Raw genomic sequence first — 13,636 nt, 5'->3', positions numbered from 1 at the left:
CCCCCATTTTGCTCTATTTTCCTGTTAATTTTTTTGCACACCCACACCCACTTAGGCCCGCTCATCTCCTCGGCCACTGCACTGGATGCAATTCGGCCCGTGCATATTGTTTTCCATTCTGTGTATTTTAGTATTTTTTCCAGTGCATTCCTATTTACAGAAATGCCATCATTTTTTGCATTGCCTATAACTATTTATCCATGCATCCAAATAGATCATGTCATATATGTAAAATGCTCAGTTTTTCCTATACTTTCATAATCTGTAATTTTCATCCATGTTTAAAATGTTGAAACTTGCGGTTTGTTTAATTTTTGCATAAATGCCATGCTAAAATGCTTTTCGATTAGATAGTTTCCATGCTTTTGATAAAAAGATGGGTTGGTATCTGAATGAAAGTCGGTAAGCAATCAATCTAGTGCTGTCCTCGGCAGACCAGGAAATGTAATAAACTTTGGAGCCTCATCATTGGAAAGATTGACAACTTAACGGTCTGAAAAACTATTCAAAGAGTGACTTTTAAGCCCCACTGGTTCGCTTTATTTTCAACGGACATTTCCTCGCTCGATCAGTGAGCTATTACGCACTCTTTAAAGGGTGGCTGCTTCTAGGCAAACCTCCTGGCTGTCTTTGCACCCCCACCTCCTTTATCACTGAGCGGTCATTTAGGGGCCTTAGCTGGTGATCCGGGCTGTTTCCCTCTCGATGATGAAGCTTATCCCCCGTCGTCTCACTGGCCGACCTTGACCCCTGTTATTTTTGGGTCATATCTAGTATTCAGAGTTTGCCTCAATTTGGTACCGCTTGCGCAGCCCGCACCGAAACAGTGCTTTACCCCTAGATGTCCAGTCAACTGCTGCGCCTCAACGCATTTCGGGGAGAATCAGCTAGCTCTGGGTTCGAGTGGCATTTCACCCCTAACCACAACTCATCCGCTGATTCTTCATTTCATAACTAAATATCCGTAGCTCCATTTTAAATAAAATTTATATGTAAATGGGGTGGAAAATTGCATATAATAACTTGGTTCACTTTATTTTGATGTTTAACAACTTTAAAATATGGTTTAGGGCAGAACAGTACCAAATCCATAAATTGCATATGAGGATTTTTCCGGACTTGTTGCTTGTTGTTTCGGCCTCATTTAAACTTGCCTAGGTAGGTAGTTTTCATATGCTTCACCCCTTGTCATGTTTAAGAACATTTAATATTGATGGGTACCTAAACGGGAGAGAACTAAATAAGTCATGTGGCGTTTCGTCAATATGCAACTCGTTGCATATTGAGCACCACTTAACTTGTAGTATTGCTTGTGCACCTTGCCATGCCATGCATCATTAAACCGAACATGCATCATCCTTGGTTGTGCATCATGCCTTGTTTATGTGATGGTTGTTTACTATGTTGCTTGCTTCTTTCCGGGCTCCTTCTCTCGTTAGCTTCGGTTTTGTTCCGGAGTTGTGAGGATTCGTTCGACTACGTTGGTTCGTCTTCTTCATGGACTCGTTCTTCTTCCTTGCGGGATCTCAGGCCTACCACTCGAAATCACTTCTATCTTTGCTTGCTAGTTGCTCGCTCTATTGCTATGCCGCGATACCTACCACTTGCTATATCATGCCTCCCATATTGCCATGTCAAGCCTCTAACCATCCTTTCCTAGCAAATCGTTGTTTGGCTATGTTACCGTTTTGCTCAGCCCCTCTTATAGCGTTGTTAGTTGAAGGTGAAGTTGAAGTTTGTTCCATGTTGGAACATGGATTTTTTGGGATATCACAATATCTCTTATTTTAATTAATGCATCTATACACTTGGTAAAGGGTGGAAGGCTCGGCCTTATACCTGGTGTTTTGTTCCACTTGCCGCCCTAGTTTCCATCATACCGGTGTTGTGTTCCTTGATTTTGCGTTCCTTATGCGGTTGGGTGTTATGGGAACCCCTTGACAGTTCGCTTTGAATAAAACTCCTCCAGCAAGGCCCAACCTTGGTTTTACCATTTGCCTCACCACCACCTATTTTCCCCTTGGGAGTCGCACTCCTGAGGGTCATCTTTATTTTAACCGCCCCGGGCCAGTGCTTCTCTAAGTGTTGGTCCGAACCGAGCCGCCTACGGGGCCACCTCGGGGAAACTCGAGGTCTGGTTTTACTCGTAGCTTGTCTCATCCGGTGTTGCCCTGAGAACGAGATATGTGCAACTCCTATCGGGATTGTCGGCACATCGGGTGGCTTTGCTGTTCTTGTTTTACCAATGTCGAAATGTCTTGTAACCGGGATTCCGAGTCTGATCGGGTCTTCCTGGGAGAAGGAATATCCTTGATTGACCGTGAGAGCTTGTGATGGGCTAAGTTGGGACACCCCTGCAGAGTTTTGAACTTTCGAAAGTCGTGCCCGCGGTTATGTGGCAGATGGGAATTTGTTAATGTCTGGTTGTAGAGAACTTGACAGTTAACTTAATTAAAATGAATCAACCGCGTGTGTAGCCGTGATGGTCTCTTCTTGGCGGAGTCTAGGAAATGAACACGGTTCTTGTGATATGCTTGAACGTTAGTAGTTTCAAGATCACTTCTTGATCACTTCTAGTTCACGACCGTTGTTTTGCTTCTCTTCTCGCTCTTATTTGCGTATGTTATCCACCATATATGCCAGTGCTTGCTGCAGCTCCACCTTACTACCCCTTTCCTACCCATAAGCTTAAATAGTCTTGATCTCGTGGGTGTGAGATTGCTGAGTCCTCGTGACTCACAGATACTTCCAGATAGTTGCAGGTGCCGATGATACCAGTGCAGGTGATGCAACCCAGCTCAAGTGGGAGCTTGATGAAGATCTTGATCATTGTTTTGTTTCGTTTCCTGTTGATTAGTAGTGGAGCCCAGTTGGGACGATCTGGGATCTAGCATTTGGGGTCGTCTTTCTTTATTTTGATTCCATAGTCAGACCTTGATTGTACTCTGGATGATGTAAGCCAACTCTTTATCCCTTTCTTATTCAGTACATGGGATTGTGTGAAGATTACCCCTGTTGTGACAAACCTACCATGCGACAATGCCTCTAAGTCGTGCCCCGACACATGGGAGATATAGCCGCATTGTGGGTGTTACACCGGGGTAGAGGCTTGCCGGGGTAGAAACCTTGCCGGGATGAAAAACTTTGCCGGCTGAATGAAAATCTTGCCGGGGGAGAAATCTTGCCGGGGAAGAAACCTTGCCGGGGAGGAACCCTTGCCGGGGTAGAATCCTTGCCGGGGTAAAACCATGCCGATGTGAAAGCTTGCCGGGTAGAAACCTTGCCGGTGTGGAAAGCTTGCCCGGGTAGAAAGCTTGCTGGGGTGGAGACTGTGATAGTCAATCCGATGAGAAGTTGAAGATGGGATCAAAAGGTTATTCAGATGATCTTGGATTGAAAAGTATTCTACACGGAAGTTGTTCATCTCATCAAAATGATCGATTTTGATATAAATATCATCTCAATTCGAGGTCGTATGCAAAAGTTAGAGAAATCGGAGTGCCGCCCAGTCACGAGGCGATATGGCGCGCCCCACCAGACACATGCCTGATGGGTAGCGCGAGGGAATAGCCTGTTTTGCGTGACTGATTTAACCCTCAAGATGACCTCTGATAAGAAAATGTTAAACATGAAAGTTGTTCGTCTCGTCAAAAGGGTCAAGATTGCTTTTGGGCTCGTTTCCATCCGAGATCGTTTGTCACCACAAAAAAGACCCGGAAGGTACAGCCAGTTTAAACCGAACAGTTTTGGAAAGTTTGGATAAAACCAATCCGAATTTGACTAGGGTTTTGGACGTGAATTGATGTAATTTTCTTGTAAGGAAAGCCTAGATGAATCCTTTGCTTGTACGGGAAGTCCAGCCGCCTCTTATATATGTTGGGGGTGACGGCCGATTGAAACAACACACAATCGAACAAATCAATATACTGCTTTTTCATCTACGTTTTATCCCCCCACCGTTTTTCTCTCTCGTTCTTCGCTGTTCCTCGAGTTTGAGAGCTGCAAATCCCGAAGCTCAAGGGGCGAGCGAATCGACCTAGGGCAACCCATAGCCGCCACAATCCCTAACGGGGTCCCTCCCGGGTGCGCGAGGTTTCGGGTCTACAAAGGCGCCCGTCGACTGTCCTGCGTATCGCACTGTCGGCCAGGCCTCCTTCAACATGAGCCGCGGTGCATCCCCCCCGGCGTCGAGGGTACACGTGACGTGTTTGTGTGTCAACACATTTTTTGGCGACTCCACTGGGACAGAAGATCAATCGTCATCATCCACCATGTCAGATATTCCCAAGCCATCTGAGGTAGACGCTGATAACATCATTAAGCCCAGTCTTGATGAGATGTTGGTCGATCATCGCCAAGTCTATGAGGAGTACAAGAAGGCACGCGAGGACAAGGACCTGTAGGAGTTCCTTGCAAAATTCAAGAAGGATCACCAAGGCAACATCACTCCGATTGAAGAAATCAAGTTTCCTCCTCTTCAAGCCGAGTAGGTTGAAACCCCTATAAGTACTACCTTTTCTCCTGAGCAGTGGGCTGAGATTGAGAGTCGTATTGCTGATGGTAACAATTTAGTCAATCAAACTTTCATAGAAAATACTAATGCTCAGAAGAATATATCTCAATCATATAGTGGTAATGGTGGTATAGCTGCTAGTGTGCAAAACCCTAATCTGACTTTACCTATTTCATCGGCGCCTCCGATGCCAATGACTTATTATCCTACTCAAACAAATCAGATTGTAGCTGCACCCATTAGTCCCATCATGAGCATGCCGGGTTCGGTGGCAACGCCGAACCAAACCCTACCTACAGCTACAACCATTCGGCCATTACCGAACTATGGTTCGGCATATATGCCACAATTTTTACCTACAGTAAGTAACCCTACTCCTTCTATGCCACTGCCACAAGCTGCATCGTCCACTATGGATGATGGTCTAGCTAATCTTAGAGAGGAGATGGCTAAGATGCTTCGAGAGAATTTTGGAGTTGAGCTACCTCGGAATCGGATTTACCAAAAGCCGTACCCCGAGTACTTTGATGCCATCCAGGATATAAAATTCCAGATTTTGTTAAATTTAATGGAGAAGTGATAACCCACAAGTATAGGGGATCGCAACAATTTTCGATAAGTAAGAGTGTCGAACCCAACGAGGAGCTAAAGGTAGAACAAATATTCCCTCAAGTTCTATCGACCACCGATACAACTCTACGCATGCTTGACGTTCGCTTTACCTAGAACAAGTATGAAACAAGAACTACTTTGTAGGTGTTGTTGGATAGGTTTGCAAAATAATAACGAGTACGTAAATAAAAATTAGGGGATGTTTAGATAAAGTAACAATAAAGTAAATATAGCGAGTGTGTAAAAGTGGTGGTACGAGTTGTGAAATTGCCTCTAAGCAATTGCCTACTTTACTAGACCGATAGCAAGTATTATGTGGGAGAGGCCACTGCTAGCATGTCATCCCTGACTTGGAATTCTATGCACTTATGATTGGAACTATTAGCAAGCATCCGCAACTACTAATGTTCATTAAGGTAAAACCAACCATAGCATTAAGGTATATTGGTCCCCCTTCAATCCCGTATGCATCAATTTCTATGCTAGGTTGAAGCTTCTGTCACTCTTGCCCTCCAATACATAGTCCTACCAATATACAACTAACCCTAGGGTGTGATCCCCGCGCGCAATCATATGATGGGCACCAAAGGACAGTAACATAACCACAAGAAAATTAAATCAATCATAGCAATTCATCAACCACCGATAGGACAACGAAAATCTACTCAGACATCATAGGATGGCACCACATCATTGGATAATAATATGAAGCATAAAGCACCATGTTTAAGTAGAGGGTACAGCGGGTTGCGGGAGAGTGGACCGCTGTAGATATAGGGGGGAAGGTGATGGAGATGTTGGTGAAGATGGCGGAGGTGTTGGTGTAGATCGCGGTGATGATGATGATGGCCACGGCAGCACTCCGGCGCTACCGGAAGAGAAGGGGAGAGGGGGGCCCTTCGTCTTCTTCTTCCTTGACCTCCTCCCTAGATGGGAGAAGGGTTTCCCCTCTGGTCCTTGGCCTCCATGGAATGGGAGGGGCGAGAGCCCCTCCGAGATTGGAACTGTCTCTCTGTCTCTCTCCCTCTATTTCTTCGTTCTTAGATTCTTCCCTTTCACCGTTTCTTATATTCCCGGAGATCCGTAACTTCGATTGGGCTGAAATTTTAACACGATCTCTATACGGATATTAGCTTTCTTGCGGCGAAAGAAGGGCATCAACTGCCTTATGGGGTGGCCACGAGGGTCAGGGGCGCACCCCCCTGCCTCGTGGGCCCCTCGAGCATCGTCTCGCGTTGATTTCACTTCCCAAAAATCATATATATTCCAAAAAAAATCTCTGTCAGTTTTTATCCCATTTGGACTCCGTTTGATATGGATATTCTGCGAAACAAAAAACATGCAATAAACAGGAACTGGCACTGGGCACTGGATCAATATGTTAGTCCCAAAAATAGTATAAAAATTTGCCAAAAGTATATGAAAGTTGTAGAATATTGGCATGGAACAATGAAAAATTATAGATACGACGGAGACGTATTAGTATCCCCATGCTTAATTCCTGCTCGTCCTCGAGTAGGTAAATGATAAAAAAGATAATTTTTGATGCGGAAGGCTACCTAACATAATCTTGATCACATATCTAATCATGGCATGAATATTAAGACACGAGTGATTCAAAGAAATAGTCTATTATTTGACATAAAAACAATAATACTTGAAGCCTACTAATAAAGCAATCATGTCTTTTCAAAATAACATGGCCAAAGAAAGTTATCCCTACAAAATCATATAGTCTGGCTATGCTCCATCTTCACCACACAAAATATTCACATCATGCACAACCCCGATGACAAGCCAAGCAATTGTTTCATACTTTTTACGTTCTCAAACCTTTTCAACTTTCACGCAATACATGAGCGTGAGCCATGGATATAGCACTATAGGTGGAATAGAATGGTGGTTGTGGAGAAGACAAAAAGGAGAAGATAGTCTCACATCAACTAGGCGTATCAACGGGCTATGGATATGCCCACCAATAGATATCAATGTGAGTGAGTAGGGATTGCCAGCAACGGATGCACTAAGAGCTATAAATGTATGAAAGCTCAGACTGAAAACTAAGTGGGTGTGCATCCAACTTGCTTGCTCATGAAGACCTCGGGCATTTGAGGAAACCCATCATCGGAATATACAAGCCAAGTTCTATAATGAAAATTCCCACTAGTATATGAAAGTGATAACTCAAGAGACTCTCTATATGAAGAACATGGTGCTACTTTGAAGCACAAGTGTGGTAAAAGGATAGTAACATTGCCCCTTCTCTCTTTTTCTCTTTTTTTTTGGTGGGCTTCTTTGGCCTCTTTTTTTTTATTTGGGCTTCTTTGGCCTCTTTTATTTATTTTTAAATTCCGGAGTCTCATCCCGACTTGTGGGGGAATCATAGTCTCCATCATCCTTTCCTCACTAGGGCAATGCTCTAATAATGATGATCATCACACTTTTACTTACTCACAACTCAATATTACAACTCGATACTAGAACAAAGTATGACTCTATATGGATGCCTCCGGCGGTGTATCGGGATGTGCAATGATCTAGCATAGAAATGACAACATCATGCTAGCTATCTTATGATCATGCAAAGCAATATGATAATGAATGCTCAAGTCATGTATATGATGACGATGGAAGTTGCATGGCAATATATCTCGGAGTGGCTATGGAAATGCCATGATAGGTAGGTATGGTGGCTGTTTTGAGGAAGGTATATGGTGGGTTTATGGTACCAGCGAAAGTTGCGCGGTACTAGAGAGGCTAGCAATGGTGGAAGGGTGAGAGTGCGTATAATCCATGGACTCAACATTAGTCATAAAGAAATCACATACTTATTGCAAAAATCTATTAGTTATCGAAACAAAGTACTACGCGCATGCTCCTAGGGGGATAGATTGGTAGGAAAAGACCATCGCTCGTCCCCGACCGCCACTCATAAGGAAGACAATCAATAAATAAATCATGCTCCAACTTCGTTACATAACGGTTCACCATACGTGCATGCTACGGGAATCACAAATCTCAACACAAGTATTTCTACTAATCCACAACTACCCACTAGCATGACTCTAATATCACCATCTTTATATCGCAAAACTATTGCAAGGAATCAAACATATCATATGCAGTGATCTACAAGTTTTATGTAGGATTTTATGACTAACCATGTGAATGACCAATTCCTGCCATCTCTCTAAATAGATGTAAGTGAAGCAAGAGAGTTTAATTCTTTCTACAAAAGGTATGTCCACGCTCTAACAGATCTAAGTGAAGCAAGAGAGCATTCTACAAATGGCGGTTTTCTATGTAAAGAGAAACAGGCAATCCAAACTTCAAATGATATAAGTGAAGCACATGAAGCATTCTATAAATCAACCAAGTATTGTCTCATAGCAGCATGGTGCATAAAAGAAAAATGAAAACTAAATGCAAAAGACGCTCCAAGTTTGCACATATCGGATGAACGAAACGAATCCGAAAACATACTGATACTTGTTGAAGAAAGAGGGGATGCCTTCCGGGGCATCCCCAAGCTTAGACGCTTGAGTCTCCTTGAATATTTACTTGGGGTGCCTCGGGAATCCCTAAGCTTGAGCTCTTGCCTCTCTTCCTTCTTCTCACATCAAGACCTTCTCGATCATCGAACACTTCATCCATAGAAAACTTCAACAGAAAACTCGGTAAGATCCGTTAGTATAATGAAGCAAATCACTACTCTAAGTACTATTGCAAACCAATTCATATTTTGTTTTTGCATTGTGTCTACTGTAATATAACTTCTTCATGGCTTAATCCACTAATATGAATTGATAGTTTCATCAAAACAAGCAAACTATGCATCAAAAATAGAATCTATCTAGAACAGAACAGTCTTTAATAATCTGAACATTCACCATACTTCTGTTACTTAAAAAATTCTACCAAAATTATGAAAAATAAAAAATTGTATAGGAAGACAGTGCAAAAATAATCAGAACCATTTGACGTTCCAGCTAAAAAAGTAAAATCACGCATTACAGCCAAAGTTTCTGTCCTGCACCATACAAACAATCAAGCAAATGTAAACATCCTAAAGGCAAACCTTGGCACATTATTTTTATAATACAAGGAATTGTACAAGGGGATAATTATTTTTATTGAAAAGTTTATGTAATCAAGATTCACAAGGTTTCCGTGAGCATGAACAAAGTTCAAGGCTAGCTCCCACTTCAACAATGCTTGTCTTTCTCACTTTCGCTTTCCTTTTTGAAAAAGTTTTGGGTTCCCCTCTTTATTTTTGTCATTTTTAAACTATATGAAAGCGCTCAACAGAAATAAATGACTCTCTAAAACTTCTGGGTTGTCTCCCTGGCAGCGCTTTCTTTAAAGCCATTAAGCTAGGCATATAGTGCTCCAGTAATGGATCCACCCGGATCCCAAGGTATATCAAAGCCAATTTTAATTAACAATGATTTGTAATTTAGTGGTGAGCACAAGGTAACATATATCATGTAATGACGAAGTCTAACTCTCTTCCTATGCATTGGCATGTCATAAAAGAACAATTCATGCACACAAAGTGAAGGCCAATGCATAGTATAAACAGTTTCTTGCAATTTTATCATATTGGAAACATAGAGAGGTGGAGATATAGTTCCTCTCTCGTAATAATTGCAAGTATGAGCAGCAAGCACATGCATATTATATTCACCAAAATCATCATGTGCAACGGTAAAAGGCAACCCATCAATATATTCCTTAATAAGAGCAAACTTCTCCGATATAGTGTAGTTGGGAGAATTCAAAAAGATAATAGGACTATCATGTGTGGGTGCAATAGCAACAATTTCATGTTTAACATAAGGAACTATAGCAAGTTCATCTCCATAAGCATAATTCATATTGGCATCTTGGCCACAAGCATAGCAAGCATCATCAAAGAGGGATATTTCAAAAGAATCAACGGGATCATAACAATCATCATAGAAATCATCCTCCGGTAAGCACGAAGGGAAATTAAACAATGTATGAGTTGAAGAGTTACTCTCATTAGAAGGTGGGCACGGGTAGCTAATCCGCTCTTCGTCCTTTTGTTCTTTGCTCTCCTCATCTTTTTCATCCAATGAGCTCACAGTTTCATCAATTTCTTCTTCCATAGACTCCTGCAGAATATTAGTCTCTTCTTGGACAGTGGAGACTTTATCAATAAGCGCATTAATATAGGAATTGTATTCATAATTATCATAGAAATATTTTAAGATAGCTAAATTTTTAGGCCTATAAACATCATCATCATAAGTTTCATGCTTTTCAAACAAAGATTCAATTTCATAAGAACCCTTAAAAGCAACAAATTCTTCTATTTGTTCCACATCATAGTAATCATATATACCATTAGCATAAGAAGCTAAGGTTTCATTCTCATTAAATTCACATGAAAAGGGAAGGTGTGGAGCCTTCACCTTAGAGCAACTAGTATAATCATATCTCAAGCATAGTTGCCTAGCATACCAATTCAATATATTTATTTGATCCATAATAGTTTCCCTTTTTGTGTCAAGCGGTAATCCCTAAAGTATTCACATTGATCCAACGTTACTCCCATTACATAATTGAATGGGGTTTTCTCAGGATTATTATAGTACATAATATTTTTCACATGACCATCATCGAGGGTTTTAGGAGGTCCCCCATCTCCTTGAGTAGAAAGTAAACCTAATTTTTTTGGTATTTCGTGTTCCATATCCATAACTAAAGATAAAGAACAACTAAGAACAGCAAATAAAAATCACTTAGTGATAAAGCAAACAAGCATACACGAGAATATTCACCCCACGCATTGCTCCCTGGCAACGGCGCCAGAAAAAGGTCTTGATAACCCACAAGTATAGGGGATCGCAATAGTTTTTGATAAGTAAGAGTGTCGAACCCAACGAGGAGCTAAAGGTAGAACAAATATTCCCTCAAGTTCTATCGACCACCGATACAACTCTACGCACGCTTGACGTTCGCTTTACCTAGAACAAGTATGAAACTAGAAGTACATTGTAGGTGTTGTTGGATAGGTTTGCAAGATAATAAAGAGTACGTAAATAAAAGTAGGGGCCGTTTAGATAAGAAGCAATAAAGTAAATATAGCGAGTGTGGAAAAGTGGTGGTAGGAGTTATGAAATTTCCCCTAAGCAATTGACTACTTTACTAGACCGATAGCAAGTATTATGTGGGAGAGGCCACTGCTAGCATGTCATCCCTGACTTGGAATTCTATGCACTTATGATTGGAACTATTAGCAAGCATCCGCAACTACTAATGTTCATTAAGGTAAAACCCAACCATAGCATTAAGGTATATTGGTCCCGCTTCAATCCCGTATGCATCAATTTCTATGCTAGGTTGAAACTTCTGTCACTCTTTCCCTCCAATACATAGTCCTATCAACATACAAATAACCCTAGGGTGTGATCCACACGTGCAATCATATGATGGGCACCAAAGGACAGCAACATAACCACAAGAAAATTAAATCAATCATAGCAATTCATCAACCACCGATAGGACAATAAAAATCTACTCAGACATCATAGGATGGAAACACATCATTGGATAATAATATGAAGCATAAAGCACCATGTTCAAGTAGAGGGTACAGCGGGTTGTGGGAGAGTGGACCGCTGTAGATAGAGGGGGGAAAGTGATGGAGATGTTGGTGAAGATGGCGGAGGTGTTGGTGTAGATCGCGGTGATGATGATGATGGCCACGGTAGCGTTCCGGCTTCACCGGAAGAGAAGGGGAGAGGGGGGCCCTTCATCTTCTTCTTTCTTGACCTCCTCCCTAGATTGGAGAAGGGTTTCCCCTCTAGTCCTTAGCCTCCATGGCATGGGAGGGGCGAGAGACCCTCTGATATTGGATTTGTCTCTCTGTCTCTCTCTGTTTCTGCGTTCTTAGATTCTTCCCTTTCATCGTTTCTTATATCCCCGGAGATCCGTAACTTCGACTGGGCTGAAATTTTAACACGATCTCTATCCGGATATTAGCTTTCTTGCGGCGAAAGAAGGGCATCAACCGCCTTACGGGGTGGCCACGAGGGTCAGGGGCGCGCCCCCTGCCTCGTGGGCCCCTCGAGCATCGTCTCGCGTTGATTTCACTTCCCAAAAATCATATATATTCCAAAAAAAATCTCCATCAGTTTTTATCCCGTTTGGACTCTGTTTGATATGGATATTCTGCGAAACAAAAAACATGCAACAAACAGGAACTGGCACTGGGCACTGGATCAATATGTTAGTCCCAAAAATAGTATAAAAAGTTGCCAAAAGTATATGAAGGTTGTAGAATATTGGCATGGAACAATCAAAAATTATAGATACGACGGAGACGTATCAAGAAGGCACAAAAACCACATGGGAGCATGTTAGTCAATATTTAGCACAATTGGGTGAGGCAGGCTCATTGAATGAATTGAAAGTGCGTTTATTTCCTTTATCATTAACTGGTACCACATTTTCATGGTTTTCTTCTTTACCACATGGTTCCATTCGAGTTTGGTCGCAGCTAGAGCAGAAATTTCATGATCACTTTTATGGCAGCGTCAATGAACTCAAGTTGTCACATCTAACATCGGTTAAACAGAAGCATGATGAATCGGTCTCTGATTACATCAAGAGATTCAGAGAAACAAAAAACCGGTGTTCTAGTTTGGTGATAACCGAAAGGGACTTGGCGGATTTAGTACTGAGTGGTTTGAGAACTCCCATTAGAGAAAAGCTAGAACGCTATGAGTTCTTAAATATCAACCAAGTTTTACAAAGGGCTTTGGCTCAGGAAAGTCGAAGCAAAGATCTCAAAGAAGTGCACAGATACAAAGTCAATTGTCCAAAGATGAATATGGTCGGATATAATAGTGATCACTCGGACGATGAGGGTGATGTTTTTGCTACTGAATTTGTTTGGCCATCTAAAGCCAAACCCTTTACTTGCAATGATCTGAAACCGATTCATAAGAATCGTGATGAAGAGATGAAGTTTACTTTTAACATTGCTAAGTGTGATAGAATATTTGATGCTTTGCTGCAGGCTAATATTATTAGAATATATCATACTTTACCGCCATTTGAAGAGCTGAAACGGCGTGCTTATTGCAAGTATCATAATTCTTTTTCTCATGCTACTAATGATTGCAATGTTTTTCGACGATAGATACAATCAGCCATTAATGACGGATGATTGAACTTTTCTGAGATGCAAGTTGATAAACAACCTTTTCCAATGAATACCATGGATTAGGATGGGAAGAAGGTACTCATTTGGCTGGAGGTTGCCGAATCTGACAATAAAGCTAATGTCATTATTGGTGAGCCCAGGAAAGACAAGGAGGGCGACAAGTTCTTGGGGAGACAAGTTGTGCTTGATAAACATCCCGATGGCAAGGAAGTGATCAAAATCACCATCAAGAATCCTACACTCGGGGGGCAACCGCAAGTATAGGAAAATACTCATGTTAAATTTATCAAACCCAAGAGTCCAAAAGTTGGCAA

The 13,636-nt window shown here is 41.8% G+C and overlaps 1 long non-coding RNA gene across 1 annotated transcript; it reads right to left on the bottom strand.

Moving 5' to 3' along the window:
* Positions 1 to 571: 571 nt before the first annotated feature.
* On the bottom strand, positions 572 to 11,889 carry LOC123151597 (uncharacterized). Its single transcript, XR_006475725.1, has 3 exons — positions 11,880 to 11,889; positions 8,382 to 8,385; positions 572 to 935 (listed from the first exon to the last, which is right to left on the bottom strand). It is a non-coding gene; the product is annotated as an uncharacterized lncRNA (long non-coding RNA).
* Between the last annotated feature and the right edge of the window lie 1,747 nt (positions 11,890 to 13,636).

The sequence above is a fragment of the Triticum aestivum genome, chromosome 7A (genome assembly GCF_018294505.1).
Source record: "Triticum aestivum cultivar Chinese Spring chromosome 7A, IWGSC CS RefSeq v2.1, whole genome shotgun sequence".
NCBI lineage: Eukaryota > Viridiplantae > Streptophyta > Magnoliopsida > Poales > Poaceae > Triticum > Triticum aestivum.
Note: the sequence above shows the minus strand (reverse complement) of the source record. Positions and strands in the feature narration are given on the sequence as shown.